This window comes from Ochotona princeps, chromosome 25 (genome assembly GCF_030435755.1).
Source record: "Ochotona princeps isolate mOchPri1 chromosome 25, mOchPri1.hap1, whole genome shotgun sequence".
NCBI lineage: Eukaryota > Metazoa > Chordata > Mammalia > Lagomorpha > Ochotonidae > Ochotona > Ochotona princeps.
This window is the reverse complement of record NC_080856.1, coordinates 6,951,163-6,966,595: the sequence shown is the minus strand read 5'-3', so window position 1 is coordinate 6,966,595 and position 15,433 is coordinate 6,951,163.

Genomic DNA, 15,433 nt, shown 5'->3' with positions numbered 1-15,433 from the left:
ATAATTTTCCATACCTAGCAAGCCTATTTACCCAGTAAGGGAAAGGTAATTTAAGATGCTAATTGTGTAATGTGTTTCTGATTTAGGGTGATGCAGTCAGGGAAGTAATATTTCATTTCCTGTCTAATTATTGCCCATAAACAGCTTTAATAAGCAGAGTGCTTAAAAGCTCATTCTATGATGGAAGTCTGGGGGAAAACAGCATTAAAACATGCTTGTTTTAGTACATTTAAAAAAAATAACATTCATGGTTTGCATTTTCTATGAATTTGTGGAAGACCTCTTGTATAATCTTTTTTTTTTTTTCTGGTTTACTTATTTGAAAGTCAGAGTTTCAGAGACAAGGGAGAAACAGAGAAAGAGCTGTCTGATGCCTTGTTTCATTTCTGAGATGGCCTTGATGGTCAAGACCGGACCATGCTGAGCCAGGGACTTCACCAAGGTCTTTCGTGTGGGTGGCAGGGGCTGAAACACTTGAGCCATCTTCCACAGGTTTTCCCAGGTCGTTAGGAAGTAGCTAGATACTAAAGGGATACTGGCATTGCTGGTGGTGCCTTTATACACTATGCCACAACACTGAGACCAGGCTTTATATGGCCAATCATATATCAAGCAACAGAAAAGGTTTTTGTAGTAAAGGTGACTCAAGAACAAGGAAAAATGTGTTCATAGAGGGAAATAGTTGAAGTTATGAGGGGCAGTGGTATCTATATAGACCTATCTAAGGTAGAAATTAAATCCCCATTATATAGAAATCTCAAATGAAATTTTTACTACTATGGTTTGAGAAAATATTTAATTTTGCAAATTTGCTTGTTTCCCCCTTTCTCAGAATGATTTCTCCAACCAAAAAGCGCAACCTCTAAAAGATACCATCATTATAACTCCTAATCCAAAATGATACTGCATTTTTGTAGAAAACATCCAACAGATTACCAAATTAAAGTACCAGTAAATAGAGAATGCTATGTGGCATTTTATTACCAAGTAGAGAAACTGAGTAAATAGGTATTGTTTAAGGTATTATTTAGTAGGTATTTGTTTAAGCCAGTTTTTCTATCATCACAATCGATTTTTTTTTAAGATTTATTTATGTTTATTGGAAAGTCAGATATACAGAGAAGAGGAGAGACAGAAAGTAAGATCTGGGCTCGGCAGCGTGGCCTAGTGGCTAAGGTCCTCGCCTTGATCCCATATGGCCACTGGTTCTAATCCCGGCAGCTCCACTTTCTCTCTATCTCTCCTCCTCTCAGTATATCTGACTTTGTAATAAAAATAAATCTTTAAAAAAAAAAAAAAAAGAAAGTAAGATCTTCCATCCGATGATTCACTCCCCAAGTGACCATAACGGCCAGAGCTGAGCTGATCCGAAGCCAGGAACCAGGCACTTCCGCGAGGTCACATGCAGGTGCAGGGTCCCAAGGCTTTGGGCCATCCTCCACTGCTTTCCCAGGTCACAAGCAGGGAGCTGGATGGGAAGTAAGCCCAGTGGGATTAGAACTGGCGCCCATATGGGATCCTGGTGTGTTCAAGGCAGGGACTCTAGCTGCTAGGCCACTGTGCCAGGCCTCACAACAGATTTTTTTTAAAAAGATTTCATCTTTATTTGAAGGGCAGAGTTACAGAGAGAAGGAGAGATTGAGATCGAGGTCTTCCATCTGCTTTCCAATCAGAACTGAGCTGATCTGAAGCCAGGAGCCAGGAGCAGCCAGGACTGGAACCGGTGCTCATATGGGATGCTGATGTTGTAGGCAGCAACTTTATCCAGTATGAAACAATGCCAGCCTCACGTAAGTAAATTTTTAAGCCTCCAAATGCTTTTAATTCATATTTTTTGTTACTGAAACTGAAATAGAATGTTTAAATCATATTTTGACTCATTAAATAAAATGATGCAGCAAATACTGGATTCATTTGCCTCAGATGTAGGCAGTCACCTAGGTTGCCTTGTACCTGGGCAAGTGCTGGGAGAAAAGCAGTCAATAGTTGGCAGATATTCTGAGCCTAGTTAATGCCAAATTTGAGTTAACTGTGCCAGGGTGCCAGCATAGTTGCCTACTCTATTTTTTAAGGCATGTGGGGAAGACAAATTTTGAATTACTCGTACAAGAAGGGAATTTGAGGATATGTGGGCCCTGGGGTCATCAGGGAAGTACTTTACAAGTGTGGAATGACCTTGGAATGGATTTCCAAAGATCAGGCGACTGCATCTGCAGGTAAATGAGGGAGCTGAGACAGGGTAGTTTAGAGAGGGGAAATCTAGACCAGACATGCCATCAACACTGACATTCATGGGAAACTGAGATTGGGAGGAGGCTGCAGCACCCATGGGTGCTCCTGAGAATTGTTTCCATGGATGGGCTGGGCTGCAACACCCACTAGCACATGCAAAGTCCAGGACTTGGTATGGGCTATGCCGGGCAAGGGCCTAGCACCCACTGGCATGAGTGAGATCTGGGTCTGAGAGCATGCCTGGTAGGGAAGCCTGGGGAACTTCCCTAGTAGGCTACAGCTTCTGCTGGTGAGCACAAGAGCTGGGGATGGGGGTGGGCCAGGCCAAGCAGGGCTGCACCAGTCATTGACGTGTGTGGGCTGTCTCAATGGGCAAATAGGGCTGGGCCAGGCCAAGCCTTTACTCCCCGTGGCATGAGTCGGAAATAGGACAGGGTATGGGCCATTCTGGGCTAAGCTACTTCACCCACCAGTTTACATGAGAGCCATGGATGGGGAAAGGCTGGGCAGGGCTAGGCCATAGCAACCACCAGTGAGCTGGAATTTGAGGTGGGTCAGGCCAAGCCAGACTGCAGCTTTCTCTGGCAAGTGCCAAGATGGGGGGATGCATCATACCAGGCTTGGTCTGAGCACCACCAGCATGCCCAAGATCTGGGCTAGGAGCAGTCCTGGCAGGGGAACGAAGGGGATTCCCCTAATAAGCTGTGGGTCCCACTTTTGAGTGTGAAAGCAAGGGCTGGGTGCAGCGGACTGGGCTGAACATGGCTACAGCACTGCTTGACATGTATGTGGGCTGAATCTAGGGGTGGGCTGCACTGGACTACATCCCAGCACCTGCTGGTGCTTGCAAGAACCAGAGTGTGTACAGGACAGGCTGGGTCAATCTGAAACCAGGAACCTGGAGCCTTTTCTGGGTCTCCCATGTTGGTGCAGAGTCCCAAGGCTTGTAACCGTCCTCAGCTGCTTTCCCAGGCCACAAGCAGGGAGCTGGATAGGAAGCAGTGTCACCAGGACCAGGACCAGCATACATATGGGATCATGGTGCTTGCAGGGTGAGGACTTTAGCCGCTTGGCTACTGTGTGGGACCCAGAAATTCTTTTAATTACAAACATTTTTTATCAGTGTTCAAAAATAACGCTATAGTCTTAGTATTTTCTTTTCACCATAGGAACCTGAGTAATTTATTACTTTGTTTTCTCTTTGGAAAGATTTAAATCACTCCTAAAAAGCTAAATTCTTCCCACTTAGGTTCAATTTCATCTGGAGTCTGAGACTGTAAAATTTGGTACATTTTGGTAAATTACGTAAAACCAGATTTAATGTATTGAATCCTGCTAAGGATCTCAGAATGTGAATTGTATTTGTGTTCTTGCTGTTTATTTTGCTTTTATGATCTTATAGATTCCATAGTCGAGAGTTATAGACATGGTTTTTGAATGGATGCTATATACATGATAATTATGATGAAAATTTACATTAAAAAATTATAATAATAATGATTTTTTTTCCTTTTTAAACAGACTTGATAGTCTTTAACTTTTAGCATACTAATACAATACTAGTAGATTAAATTACATCGATAGCACATGTTAAATTGGCAGTAGAAATTTTCTGGGGTCAGTGAGAGCTGTTAAAGATTTTAGATGAGATGGAAGGACTTTCACCCAAAGTCCACGCTGGAGAACATGTGCCACAGGGTGAAGCACTCACTACAATTAGCGATACCTATGTAAAATGTACTGCTTCCAGACTGGTAATCAGTTTGTGTCTATGTGGTACTGTTCAAGCTGACATTTCAACAGTAAAGTTTAGAGAAGTAACCATTTAATAACAACTTAATCTTTTCTCTGAAAATGATTCCAGAAGTTTTGTGGCAAAAGAGAAGTCTTGTTTGAGTGTCTCTGTTATTTGATGTGAGGAACCAACAGCTCATTTATCCCAAAATTCAACTCTTATCATAGCCTGGACTTGAACCCTATGTGAATGAAGCATAAGCATCATAAAAGTAAGACATCTCAAAAAATAGAAAAAGAAAATAATACACGGTCCTTTTCTTTCTAATACAGTGACCAGAAATTCACTTGGCTGTTTTCTAAACTATCTGTATTTTATAAATAAATATTTTTAAAATATTTATGTATTTGAAAGGGGGAGCAATGGAGATCAAGGAGGAAGGGAAGGGGAGACAAAGACAGAGAGAGAGAGAGACAGAGAGAGAGAGAGAGAGAGAGAGACATCATTCATCTGCTGATTTTCCTCCTAAGTGGCTGCAGCAGTTATGGGCCAGGGCAAAGCCAGGTTCCAGAAGCTGCATCCTGGTGTTCCATGTGGTTGGCAATGGCCCAAGCCTTTGGCCCACCCTCCACTGCTTTCCCATGTGTAGCAGCAGGACGTTGGCTCAGAAGTCTGATATGGATTGCCAGTGTAACAAGTGGTTTCTTAACCCACTGAACCACAATATTGGTCCCCAAACTTTTACAAAATTGTAGAACAAACATTCAATTTAAGTAGCTCTTCACCAATACAATACTCTTTAGACTGATAGCACTCTACTCTAGGACTGCAGCATCAATCCTACTTAATGTTAGAATTTTCAAATGTTAGTTTGTGTGCCTTTGTGTATAGTATAAAACACTACTATGAAAGGAATCAACTTCCTTGAGTTTTTATCCCATCATTATCAATAAGAGAAATTAATCTCTTCCCTGATGGTAAACTTTCTGTATGATATTGCTATTCATCAGCTAGGAATATTGTTTTAAAATAATTCTGTTTGATTTACCAAATGTCTGTTGATTATCTGCAACACATAAGCCACCAAGGAGATGGCAGGAAGCAAAACAGATTAAAGGAAACCTTGCATTTCCAGATGACTTTTAACATTCCCAAAGAGCATTGATGTCTGTCACTTTATTTCTTTCAAATAGCCCTGTAGGGAGAGCATAGAGAGCTTTAAATGAGTTGTTGAGATCTGGAAAGCTAATCGATTAGACACTCTCTTAATTTTAGACTCATAATGATCGCAGAATTATAGACCTTCACTTCATCTGACAATTAATTATCTTTACTGGATATCTGAAAATAGTTTGTAACTTCTCATATAGGTGGCAGTATGGTAGGAACTCTGCATCTGTCTTGTCAGGGTTCAAATCTTTTCTTCCGCTTTTAAATTCTTGAATCATAAATCTCCCTAAAATTCATGGGAATAAAACATAGCAGTCTTTTTGCACTTGTTTATGGATTTCCTGATCCATGTTCAGCTTTGCTTCAAGTGCCAAGTTGGTTCCGGAAATGCTCTACCTGTTTTCATCACCTTAGGACTACACAGAGCATGTTCTAGTAGTGATGGCAGTTGCAATGCAGCAGAACAACTTCCTACCCTCTCATACTCATTGTTCAGCTGTATGCTGGCTAAAATCTACTAGTCAAAGCATATAGCTAACACTTTGGAACAAAAAGGACAGATATATACACTTTGTCCATCAAGAGATCAAAGCCAGTAACATGCCCCAACCAAGCATCAGTGGGGTGGGAAGTGGATAGTTTTTGAAGAATAATCTACCATAGTGACTATAACATATCTTGTTCTAGTTTTCTCACTGTGATAAGCCCTCGTAAGGCTGCTGTGGAAATTCAACAAAGCAGGAGGAGGCATGGGACATGGTGAGTGCTGAGGAAACAAAGCCCTTGTTTCTGTGCCCTTGCTCATGTCCAGAATGCCCACCTCTCATATCCACCTCTCCGCTATACCCATTCTCTTGTTACCTAGGAAGCACTTTTGTCCAGGCCAAGATCAAAGATCCAAACTTTGGTGGGGCTACCTTTAGGAGCTGTCCTAAGCAAATGACACTGTAGGCAAGGTTCACCGGAAACCATAAATATTTCCCTTTGTAAATTAAGGCACAGTTCCTCCCTACACATTCTGACTAAGGGGAAACTAGCAGTATGTGAAGCATACATTTATATGTCCTAAATTCCCTTTAAGGAGGGTATTTCTTTCTTTGAAAGAATAAAAGAGGGGCTAACTTTGCATACTACTACTGTGAAGTTCATCCAACTTTGCTAGACGTTAACTTCCTTCCTCTAAGATGTCAGTACTGTTTCCAAACCTTTACTACAGCAATGTCCAGATTATGCATGACATTTTTATGTCAGCTGTCCAAAGTGAAGATATGTAAGAACCAGTTCTTCATTTTCCTCTTTCTTCTAATATATTATGTATGTCTAATATGTTATGTATGCAAGGTAGGTCATCAATAGCATTCATTAAATAGAATTAGCTGTTGGACAAAAGTGCACTAAGAAAGTATTGAGATGCTTTTTTGCGTCACTTCTAAAAGTGACATTCATTGAAAGACAGAATACACTACTTCCAAATTATGCTTCAATTAAGTTGATTCTTAACAAAAGGTTCTCCAGGGAGAGTGGGAGAAAGTTCTATATAGTTTGCTCCTTTTTCTGACAGACAATGCTATTTATTGCAAAGGGAATATAAAATCATATTGATTATTTTTAAAAAGTAGGCTTTACCTATACTAAAATATCAGCACTACACAGCCTTTGCAGGGGAGCATGAAATAGTCTTTTTAGCAATTGGTGCTGAAACAACTCCAACATTGAATTAATCATTGTGTATACACTTTCAAGAATTATGATAATGTATAGGTGCTACAAAAGCTGTTTCAGACATAGCTTAGTAGGTCTCTGAGGTCATTACTGCTGGTTTGTAGCTTTCTCTCACAACTGGCACCCTCCAGTCTGCAAGCTGATCTGACATTTGTGTTTTATCCTCTTTCCTACATAGTGTACACGGAACAGAGTACAGTCTAACACATCTGTTTCTGAGATTAACTCATGTCTTTTGTGGTCAACCCAAAAATCTCAGCTAAGTGAAGCTCTTAACAGGACACTCCCTATTACTTTTAGCTACTTAAGTGTTGTAACTTGAAAATTTGAAATGACCAATCCTAAAGAGCCAGTGTAAATGATATTCTGTGAAATGCTTTGGAATTGTGGTACAATCTGCATGTTTGGAGGTTTTAGAAGCATGCACTAATATTTATACAAGTACATTTTCTTCTCCTACACATATGTCCACCACACCCAGAAAACACCAGGTGCTAGAATTGGTATAAAAATGATTTAATGAGAATATCCTAAATAATTAACATTTTAGTGAATCATTTTAATAGTCTGTTATCAAAGTCTTTATAATGCAGGCTTATCCCCAATGATCACCATGCATAAGGATGTGGAGATATTAGCAGCATTTTGAACACAGAGCAAAGCCATTATTATTACATTTCACATCACTATCAACAGTTTATTTGGATTCTGGAGTTTTTTAATAAGACTTCTATGTGCTAACATCCTGAATATAGCCAGCAGTGGATTCAAATGATGGATGGATGACTGACTGGAAATATAAAACTTGCTTTCCTAGCAAAAGTCTCCCTATGAATAACAGTAGTACAATAAGGTGCATAACCAAATGCTTATTAATTTACAATGTGAATAATTTACAAAAGAATAATGCAAATCAAAATACTTGCCCCCATATTATACATTTGGTATGACCTTTAAAAGGAAAGTAATCTATAAAGTAGGAAATGGGATGAACATTGAATCATAGCCAAGGGAGTTGTATTGAGAAAATATAATTAAAAACAAGATCCCTTATTAACCCAATAAAAAAATCTCACCACTAAAATAAGTGAAAAGAAATTATTTTTTTAAATTGAAAACATGTTAAAGCACATGTGATGAGCATCCCAGCCAGCCCACTGACATGATTGAAAAGAAAAAAAGGTTCTCACACGTGTAAGTAGCCAAGTAGATATCTGTTAATTTCATACACATCTGAAGAAGAGCACTAGAGTGTAAGATCACTTCTCAGTGGCATTTGTCACACTTAGTTCATTGTCCTTTCACTACACGATCAAGGTGACTGCTGGGTAAGCTTTTTCCAAAGGAAAATGGAAGTCAACAAGAGCCCCTTAGCGATTTCCAATGTGCATGATCGTACAAACCAAAATACCTGCACTGACTTTCAGGGAGTCGGTTTGGAGAAATAGAATTGGAAACACAACCTCCTAGCCCAGAGAAAGCACACCACTTCCACTAAACTTGGCCTCATGGCCTGCCACAGAACTAGGGGTAGGCTCTCCAGCTGGGGATCATCCTCAGGTAATGATCGAGAAACACCTGCCTGAACCATCATGCTGGTGAGAGGCTTATGTAACCTTCCGGATGTTTTCCTTATGTTTCAAAAAAATAAAGAGCCTACATTTTCTCTAAAATAAATAAGAAAACAATGGGGGGGGGAGAAGCATAGTATTTCAGTAAGGCAGTTAAAGCTGTTGTCTTTAACTTGCATTTGCTCTTAGAGTTAACCATTTTTTTTTTTTCAAAGATTTACTTATTTTGCCTGAAAGTCCAAGTTAGTGAAAGGGAGAGACACAGGGAGATCTTCCATCCACTGAGTCATTCCCCAGATGACTGCAGTAGCTAGAGCTGGACTGGTTCAAAGTTGGGAGCCAGGAGTCCCTGCCAGGTCTCCCATGTGGGTATAGGGGTCCAGGGAGCTGAATCAGAAATGGAGCAGCCAGAACATAAACCAGCAGCCATACAGGATGCTGGTACCTCAAGTGGAGGATTAACCTACAGTGCCATTGCTGTAGTCCCAGAAATAACATAGTTTTAAACAAAGGCTTTACAGAATATGTACAAATGACAAATGTAAGCCTGAAAAGGTACTCACACCATCAACTACAAAAGATGCCAGTGCCTCAGGCGAAAGATTAGCTTGCTATACCACCCTGTCAGCTCGAGTTAAACCATTCTAATGTTTATTTGCATTGGTACCATTCCCCTCTAAATGCTTAGGTTTTCACTTCCTAACAAACCCCGCTTTTCCATTTATTAGTACATTCTTCCTTTAAATATGTCACTGTTTTCATTCAATCAAGTTACAATTAGCCACGGGAGCCATTCAATCTCTGTAAGGTAATTTTGTTTACTGCTGCTTTATAATTTGATTTCAAAGTTTGCCTTTTAAGGCAAACTCATTTCCCCTTTTCCAAACTCTTGAGAGGCACTGTAGTTTTGCATAAAAAGAAAAACTAAAAATTCAGAGTTTTTCTAGAGTAGCATACATAGAGTAGGCACTATTGTGGATTAACTCATTAAAGGAATGCCTAACACAGTTTTCATTCCAGTTCAACTAGTTTGTGCAAAGCTGTATATTGGCAATTATACGAATGGTCTCCATTTCCCTTTGCTGTTAAAGAAACTGGCAGAATTCAGCGATCAATGACATTACCAGAACAATGACATCTGAAGTGGAAACATTCCAACTGGCTTGTGAATCGTTATTCAACCTCTTGAGATTTACCTGAGTTTGTATAATCGTTTTGCTTTGAAAATTTAGACTAGAAAGATGTCTTGTGTCTGAGCTGGGGCTGATGACCTATTCTGCTTCTGTTTCCCTCCATGTACATCCAGCTACTTTATTAACATACTCATTGCTGTGGGTTCAGTTACTGCCTTTGGCGCTGTGAGACAAACTCAAATTAATGTGCGCCTGGGAACACCTTTACCTTGTTTCCCTGAGGGCTCAATTCATCTGAAATTACCTGTGGAGGCAGCTCTGCGGATCTATGGCCACTGATTTGATAAGGAACAATCACCCTTCTGAAGTGTAAGAAACTTGCAGGGGCTAAGTAAGTTTGTGCTGCCTGCTTTAGAGGCATCTTCCTCAGAAGCAAATCATTTGTTGAGGATAACATGAAAAACAAAGAAAATAATCCTGCTGTCTTTACACCAGTCTTAGATCAGTACCCAAATGGCATATTTCTGCAATACATTCTATATCACAGCTCATGAAAAACCACCAGCAATCACATGTATGATCTGGCAGTATGAGCCTATTCATTCATTTTGATGTTAAGGTTTTATATTCTCCACCAGGCAACAATGAACAATTTTTGCAAAAATACGGAACTCTTCGATATTGTTTCTGCATTATTTGGACATTCTCTCATTTGGTATAAATTTGACTGAGATTTAAAATGGGAGCCATTTTACAAATATAAGGCTATAATGCAATGTATTCCCTCTTCAGAAATTACCAAAAAGCATGGTCTCAAAGATGTCTCAAACAATAGACTCACAAAATCCAAGAGAACTTGAGTATACAGACGATGGTCGCAAATGACCAGATCTGGGAGCTGGGATAATGTGTTGATCTCCTTGAGCCCTAATTCTTTCATCATTTTCTTATGCATGCATTTTATCTCATAGTCCCAGTATGTACTGCTGTGGTGTGGTTCACAATAGAGTGAATAGAGATCACAGAGAACAGCCGACACACAACAGATGTTCAATAAAGGGTAGCAGTTTTTATTATCTTCCTATCAAAGGTTCTATAGCATCCTGTTTAGACATCATCGCACAAATGACAATTATAATTTTCTTGGCACTCTTCTGGACTAGGCTGGCATAATTTCTGTTACCTGGTATTAGCACAACATTATTTTCATAATGAGCTGTAATTTGTTCTTGACACATTATCCTATTCTTGCATAAGTGTCGAAATCATGTATTCATCTGATCTGAAAAATATTCTCATCAAATTATATGTCAGAGCCTCTGTAAAAATTGCTCCTTACATACTTGTCATCAGATGGTGCTGCTTTTTTGTTACTCAAAATCCAACACCAGGAAATAAAATTAGCCCTATCTTGTAGAGGTGAATAATAACCATGAAGCATGTTATATTAAAATCATTTCTGAAAGTAAAAAGCAAACTAAGATTTCATCTGAGAACCTTAAAATAAGAAGTGTAGGGATCTTTCAGGCTCATGCTTCTAAATCTACCCCACCTCCCATTTTTCAGTTGGAGAAGCTGATATCTGGAAATAGTAAATAATCTTTTCTTGATCCTGCCAATGCAAAGGCCAGTTTTTACACTTTCTATTATACCCTGCCGATAATTTTCATTGGTATTTGTGCAGCGAAAGTTAAGGAGAAACCCAGGAACTGGCAGATTGCCTGAACTTTAGTCCTTATTCTATCTTTGTATACTTGCATAGACTTTGAGAAGAATGAGCTATCTGCTCATTTTGTCTGCTTAGAATGGATCACGTATCTCTGGTACACAGAACTAATTGCTCCCACAGGCAGTCATTCACTCCTACTCTTGGTCACATGCCAGAATGGACTGGCTCTCCTTCTGGTCCTGAAGGTAAGTGGCTCTGGATTTTCCAGTTAGAATCAATTTGTTAACAGCAGTTATTTCACAGATCTATCACTCATCCCAAAGATTCAATTTAGGGGCTTAAAGTTGTTAAAAGCAAAATTACCTTTCATTTTGCACTTGAGCAGGTAAGATGTAGTTTTGAAAATTTGGGGGTAGTCCCTAAGAAAACTTTTATGAGTAGAAAACCAGCACAAAACTAAACAATTGGTATAGACATTGTGTCCCAAGGGGAGTGTTTGACTGATTGCAATGTATGAGGTTATCTCTGCCCTTGGACCTTTCTCTTATTGGAGTTTATAAATCCCCTCCTTTTTTTTTAATAGGTGAAGGAGATCGGAGTTGGGTTTATTGTGAATTCTAAATGAAAGAAATCAAAGTTGTAGGCTATTATGTTCAAAATTCTAGTTTTATTGGCTATGGCCAAAGTATAAGAATGGAACTGAAATTTTTAAAAGATCTCAAGTGGTCACATTACTCCATATCCCAGGTCTTAGTAAATCAAAAAATTACAAATTAGTTATGCTGGATATGGTCACATGGTCAACTTGTTTTTCTTTGTGGAAGCCTAAGTCGTCTGAGTAAAGCAGGCTTTTTTCTTTCTTTCTGTGGTTCTTGAGTTAATTTGCCATTCTTCACAGTTTTTACTTAACTGACATTTAAAATGTAAATCTGATTAATTGATAGTAGTTCCCGGAAACAGATCCTTAGTGAAGTAACTTTTAAATAACCTGATTAATCTTTAAGAACTTTAGTGAGCATCTAATGACCACTGGTTGCTCCAGTAGTCTGTGACCTTCAGTGGGAAAAACATTACTTTCATTATCAAGATTACTTGTCATTGACAGGTTTGTGGTCAGCAGAAAGGAGACCTACTGAAGGGAACTGTCTTCAGACAGAAGATTTTGTACCTGTTTATCATTAAAAGACAGATTGCTAGTAAAACAACAAGGAAACCAGCAAAACTTTATGTTGTAAGTTTTCTGTTCTTGGCCTGGTCAAAGAATTAGGAAATTTCTAAAGATGTCTTTTAATTGAACTGATATAACAGAACAATGAAAGATACACTATGATTCTCAAAGCTATTAAAACTTCAGTTTCTTTGGAACCGATAGCCTCAACATATGTTCTGTAATATGCAAGTTACTGGATCATGTAGAAAAGGATCTTGGCACTTCTCCAATTTGAGACTGTAGCTCTAGGATAATCAGAATTATCTAACATGCAGGATTTGTTGAAAATTCAGTTTCCAAAGACAAAAATTGCATGAAAACTCCATGAAGATTTTATTTGAAGTATAAACAACAAACCAACACTCTAAGTCTGGAAAGGTGAGACTTGAACTGAACAACCACAGTGAAGGAGCCATTATCTCCGTCCATTCAAGTTTGCTTGACAAAAGATCATGGACTTAATGGCTTGTAGACATTTGTTTCTGACAGTTCTAGTTAGTGGAAGTTCTAAGATCAAGACCCAACACAAGATCTGTGTATAGATGATGGTTCTGATTGTATCCTTTCATGGTAGAAGGGTGAGATCTTTCTTGCAAGTGCAGTAATTCCATTTACGAGTTCCATCTTTATGATTACTCACCCCCCAACAGAATTTCAAGACAGGATTTTGAGGGGACATATTCAGAACATAGGAAACATTGTCCCTTAAAGGGCTGGGGCTAGCATGAAGTTAAGCTCTGGGGATAAAGAATGTAAGGAGACATTCGCTAAGGAGACTCAGGTTTGTGCAAATGCAGTGGCAGCACTTGTATCAACTTGAGAGTGAGTATCTTTTTAAATTTTTGATCTAGGAATCTGATTTTCTCACCTGAGTCCCAGTGCTGCCCACTCATCCAATTACTAGCTATCAGGTAGCTCACAGACTTAATGCACTTCCTGGATCTGAAATACCTTCACGCAAGGGAGGCAATAACGTTATGAAAATGTACCAAGGAAATTTTCCCATCCTCCTTCAAAGAAATCAATGACCATTTGCTTGAGTAAACTATACACTTGGAACTATACACTTGGAGAAACACATGACATTTGGGAGAGAAAATTAAATTATGAGCAATTTCCAATTCTCAGGCATTTGGAATATCTTTCTAGCTATCTAAACCATAGGGAGGGAGATATATATATATGGAATTTTGGAGTAAGCTTCAGGGGACAGAAGATGTCAACATGCAAACACTGTCAAAAATTCAATGTTTGAATAAAATACACTCACTTAATTTTTCATTTTTGCTGAAGAAAAACATAAATTTGCTACTAAGTTCCCAACTTAATTATATTTAGAATGAAACAAAGCTAATTAAAAGATTATGTTAGCATACCAAAGAATGCCAAAATAACCTACTTCCCTTTAACTTGCTAAATAATCTATTGAGTGCTGCTTGTAATTTTTCTACAGGGTTATCTTTCGTTATGCAACTATTTTTACATTATGTGTTTGGCATAACATGTAGAATTTAGAAGTAAAGTAAATTTACTTTTATCACATGTGCTTGTTAGTCATCCATCTTCCATGTTTCAAACCTGCTCTTTTGTGTTTTGCCTTCTCTTATGAGGGCTGGGACTCTGGAAACCCCTGTCTGCTCTCGCAGCTGTCTCCTTGTTAGACTTGACAGCAGAGGATTCCAAAGGTAGTCTGGACGCCTGCGGAAGGAACAAGGGGCATGCTGTTTCCCACTTTGGTGCCTGGGACTGTCCAGATCACCTGAGCAATGTTTGTTTTCACTCTGGAAATGGCATTGGATAACAGTAGCATTGATTCTGGTTTCTAGTTACTTTCCCCTAGATGCCTACCATCAGCCACATTTTGCTTTCTTAGAGACAGCAACAGCAGTTGGCTGATGCCCTACTTAAAAATATCTAAGTCCCAGCTTTTCAAGCCTATTCTCAGATTGTGAGTTGTAAGTACAGCCAGGCAGCCCCTCATCAGACAACTCATTTCTGCTATTTCCCATAAACTCCCTTTCATGATCTCAGCACTAAGGCTGGTAACCTCTTACTATAGTTGTTGTGTTTATACTTCATGATTTCTTAAAATTGTTCTGTGCATCCATTATGAGTTGTTAGCCATGTGGAAAGGGGGAGAAATACAATCGCAGACACTCTACACACTTTCACAAGAAGCACCGCAGGGAAAATAAGTGACTGAGATAGCTTGTTGGGAATCTGATTGGGAGATTGCTCTCTGATTCTGGGTGGAGAGGGGTCTCATTCCTAGAGGGAGGTGTCTGCTGGGGTCCGAGGAGCAAGGGCAAGGCCCTAATTGTTGAAGCTGCAGAAGGTCCCAATATAGGTGGCGGAGATGGGGTTGCTCTACCAATAGGTGAGGGTAATCTCCCATCCCACTGAATATTGTTTTGAGGCTCTGGGAATACTAACAGTAATAGCAACAGCAGCTGCTGCTACAGTATCTTCTCTGTGGAGTCATTACTTGCTGTGATGACCTTTCATCTCCTCAGACCTGACTTTTCAACTCAGCTGGTTTCTTGAGAGTTGGGACACCTGTCGGTGTTCCCATACAAGCAGCAGTACTAACCCCAGGGCTACTACACCTGCAGCAGGTGGTACCCAAAAAATGCCTATACCTTTGGGAGGTGAACCCACCCATAGTCATAGATATTAAGTACTTCAACACCAGGCTCCAATTCCACTTTTTTGGGTGTGTTCTGGTTGCTTCATACCTTTTTTTAGGGGGGAACTTTATCTTTTAGAATTCATCCAAATCATAGAGAATTAGTGTCAATGAAAATTAGGCTGTCTTGCAGGATATAGCTCAGTCTGTATTCATTGGGCTGCAGCAGCTTACTACTTTTAGCCACAGTCGTGATGGCTGTTCCTTTAATTCCAATGTTTATAGTGAAAATTCAAGATTCTTAGCATCTATGGGGGGATATAAAGATACAGAGCAGGTTTTGATAAGAAGTGCTAAAAATGCCA